This window comes from Myodes glareolus, chromosome 6 (genome assembly GCF_982192425.1).
Source record: "Myodes glareolus chromosome 6, mMyoGla1.1, whole genome shotgun sequence".
NCBI classification, from domain to species: Eukaryota; Metazoa; Chordata; class Mammalia; order Rodentia; family Cricetidae; genus Myodes; species Myodes glareolus.
The window spans coordinates 75,051,589-75,056,178 of record NC_142031.1 but is presented as its reverse complement, the minus strand read 5'-3'; positions in this window follow the sequence as shown (position 1 = coordinate 75,056,178).

Genomic DNA, 4,590 nt, shown 5'->3' with positions numbered 1-4,590 from the left:
ATCTATATTGTATATCTATATGATATTACATTATACTGATATATTGTTACAAGGAAATATTGATGCATTTTTATGGGTTCTTGATTCTCATTAATAATTTTAAAATGGATTCAGTAGAAATCTTGAGGTAAGTCGTGTTAGAGTTTTGGAGAAAAACAAGTCTTGGCAGTCACTAAGAAGAGAGTTACAGAGAAAAAGTCATACCTTTAAAGTCATCCATGGAAGGTAGAGCAAATAGTGCAAAGGCTGAGGATGTCATGGAAAATGTGTATAGTAGTGTTGGACTGTGGATCTTAGTTCAGAGGGCATTTAGTCTCAGTCTCTTGTATCCCAGGGGAAACGATTGTGCCAAGACACAATTAGACTAGGAACAGAAAGGGAGACAGCTTAGTAAGAAAAGAAAAGCAGTCCTAGAGTGGAAGTGGCCCAGGGAACTGAGATTAGAGCCCCAAAAGCATCCTGCTACACAATGAATGGACCATTATAGTCCCTCCAGTTTCCATTTGTAGTTCAAGGGCTCTTTGTGCTCATGCTCTGTAAGGTGAAGACTAGGTAGGAAAGAGTTTCCAGGCTTCCTCGGCAAAATAGCCTTTTTATATGTTAATCTTCATGTTTCATCTCAGTCTATTTTTTGACATACTTCTTTTGTTTTTCTTTTTATTATTTGACTGTGTTGCATGGTTTACCTACTATGAATAACACCAGCACACCAACCTTTATATATAAGATTCTGTGTGAACTAAAATTTACTTCCTCTTATCTCATCCCTGGAAAGGAAGCAGAATCACTATTTTCCAGTGTTTAATTGCCTGGGTAAAGACAGGGAGATTTGCAACACAGAAAAAGAGAGTAAGAATTCAGGGAGGAAAAAGGCAATTTCCAAGAGACGTGTATAGTTATCCTGCTCCTGCTCCAGAAAGGACAAATCTAAGATGAAATACAGATGTGTCATCTAAAGAACACTTTCTTTTCTCTGCACAATACATATCTCTTTAATCCTCAAACAAATTTTTTAATAATTACCTATTCAGGTGTTAAACTCTCCAACTAATCTCTTAATGCTCATAAGAATAAGCTAGGATCATTTTTGATTCTTTTATTATACAGAGAAGCCTCTAGAAAATAAGTGCTAAAGAAATACTGTTGGGAAGAATTGGTAATAAAACTTAAGGTTGTTTTTTTCTGAGTGGGATAAATAGTACAATAACTTCTATTAACTTTGGTAGATATGCCACTGAGAAGTAATAACCAAGTCTGAATTTGGAACACTAAATGGGTTAGTGAAGACCATTGGAAGTGAGAAAGCAAAAAACCCAGATCTCAAATAGGCTAAATCATCTGTCTTACTTTTTATTTCTGTTGATGTTATGAAATGCCTTGACAAAAGCAATTTCAGTTCATAATTACAAGTGAAATTATTGTTGGGAAGTCATGTTGGGAAGTCTAGACACAACTGTTCACAATGTATGTATACTCAAGAAGCAGAGAAGAATGAACTGATTCATGAATGCTAGTGTTCAGCTCAACTATTATGCAGTTCAAGACCTTAAACTTATAGTGGGTGATTTGTATCACATCAATTAGCATAATTAAGATAAACCCTTACAGACTTTCTCAAAGATCTTTTTTTCAACATGATTGTAGATTATATCAAGTTGACAATAAAAACTAACCATCACACCATCAAAGAAAAATTGGTTCATGTCCTTGAGAATGTTGTTGGGCTTTCAATGGACATAATGATAACTGGCTGGGTATGGTGGTGCATGCCTTTAATTTCAGGACTTCAAAGGCAGAGGCAGGCATATTTCTGAGTTTGACACAAGTCTGAACTATATAGCTAGTTCAGGTCAGGCAGGACTGGCAGGCATTTCTCTGAATGTGAGGCCAGTCTGGACTATATAGCTAGCTCATGTCGCTAGGACGACCTAGTGAAATTTGGTCTATAAATGAAATAACTAACTAATTAACAAGGCAAATTTAATCAAGTTTTTGGTGAATAAAGGGCATTTGAAAAAGTTAGCACATGCCAGAAAATAAACTAGTGGCAGTATTGTATTAGTGGGAATATTGTGTTTGCAGAAGGACTATGCTTTTCTATATATTAAATTTTGCTGCTGTTTGCACATAAAAACAAACTGTGATTATAACTCCATGGAACATTACTTACAAGTGATTATCACACTTACCACTTTTACTGCATGAAAAATGAAGAAGAAAGCACTCAGTAATCTTATTAGTCATCCTCACTGTTTCTCATTCTGATTCTTGCTTGATGAATGCATCATGATACAAACAATGCCTTACAGAAAGATCCATAATGTGCAGAAGTGCTATACAAGACATGAAATGCTTTATTTAATTAGTTTCTGAACAAGAAACCTGAGGTCTTGATTTTCCTATCATTGTGAAAGCATTGAAAATTTTTAAGCATCTATGTTTTTTTTTTTCTTCACTGAGGCTACTTGAAATGACTAAAACTCAACCTGTTTTCTACCCAGGACAACTCACAATAATAGCATGTCTCATTATCTTTCCTTGAGTTATCCCAGAGCCAGACTCTAAGTTAAAAATTCACATGAATTTAAAGGTAGATATAACAATGGCAGTGGGGTGGGAGAGTGACACAACAAATAGACACAATGCACAGTTGATCAGCCTCAGAAGTGAGTACTGAAACTAAGTCCGATTTATTTAGTAACTCTTGGGAACAGCGCATCGCAGAACCATTCCACCAGAGACAGAACGGCGTATTGATGCTGTAAACCTTACAAGCCAGTGATGGAGAGTTCTTTCAGTTTGTCTCACACAAGCAGAGAGAGTTTAATTCTGTCAAATAGAGATTATCTGGATCACACTGAAGGGAAAGAGTCCAGGAACCATGAGCAGAATTATTACAACATCTCCTATCCATCATAATTCAGACTGTTTGTTCAAATAAGAGCTTGAGAGATCCCAGTAAGAAGTATAGTTTTGACTAACTGATATTAAATGACAATCTATATGTGGTAAAGGAAAGTAGAATAGAGGGAGGTGAGCACTAACGATACAACTTGCAAATACTCAGTGTCTGATTCAGCCTGAGCTAAGTTTCAGTCTTCATACATTATCTGTAATCAACATAACCAGCACAGCACCATAGACTAAGATGACTGTATGCCCATTTGCTCAGGAAATCACAGTTCACACTCAGTCCAAGTACAATTACTAAGATCATAGTCTGTTCACTCTCTATAGTTTTATAAGTTGCAAAACAAATTATATGGTCACCCTGCAAACAATCTGCTTAAATAAGAAAATAAAGTTGAGCAAATGTCTTAGTGGTATGAGTGTGCATCCTTTGTGTATATGCCCAAGACTAGTATTGCTTGAGGAAGATTGATTCCTAATTTTTGGAGAAACCGCCATACTTATTTCCAAAGTGCTGTACAAGTTTGCACTTCCACCAGCAATGGAGGAATGTTCCCCTTACTGCACATCCTCTCCAGCCTAAGTTGTCATCAGTGTTTTTAATCTTAGTCATTCTGACAAGTATAAGATGGTGTCTCAGAGTTGTTTTGATTTGCATTTCTCTGAGAACTAAGGATGCAATTCCTTAAGTATCCTTCAACCATTTGAAATTCCTCTGTTGAGAATTCTCTGTTTAGATCTGCAACTCAGTTTTTAATTGGATTATTTGGTACTTTGATGTCTAGTTTCTTGAGTTCTTTGTATATTTTGGAGATCAGTCCTCTGTTACATGTGGGGTTGGTGAAGATCTTTTCCCATTCTGTAGGCTGCCATTTTGTCTTGTTGATCATGTCCTTTGCCTTATAGAAGATTCTCAGTTTCAGGAGGTTCCATTTATTAGTTGTCAGTCTCAGTGTTTGTGCTACTAGTATTATATTCAGGAAGTGGTCTCCTGTGCCAATGTGTCCAAGGCTTACTTCCCACTTTCTCTTCTCTGAGTTTCAGTGTAGCTAGGTTTATGTTGAGGTCTTTGATCCTTTTGGACTTGAGTTTTGTGTATGGGGATAAAAAACTGATCTATTTGCATTCTTCTACCTGTTGATATTCAGTTATGCCAGCACCATTTGTTGAAGATGCTTTCTTTTTTACAATGTATAGTTTTTAAAAATCAGGTATTCATTGGTATGTGGATTAATACCAGGGTCTTTGATTCAATTTCATGTCTCCACCTGTTTTTGTGCGAATACCAAGCTGTTTTCATTACGATAGCTCTGTATTTGTAGCACTTTCAAGGTGGAAAGATTTCTTCATAAAAGCCAGAACCTGGAAACAATCTAGGTTCCCCTCAAGAGAAGAATGAATAAAGAAAATGTGGTATATTTACACAATGGAGAACTACTTAGCAGTAAAAGAAAATGGCATCTTGAAATTTGCAACAAAAGGATGGAACTAGGAAAAAAAACTAGGGTAATCCAGTCCCAGAAAGACAGCCATGGAATGTACTCACTCATAAGTGGATATTAGATGTAAAACAAAAGATAACCAACCTACAGTCCACAACCCCAGAGAAGCTAGGAAACAAGGAGAACCCCAAGAGAGACACACATGTATCTCCCTGGAAAGGGAAAATAAACAAAATCT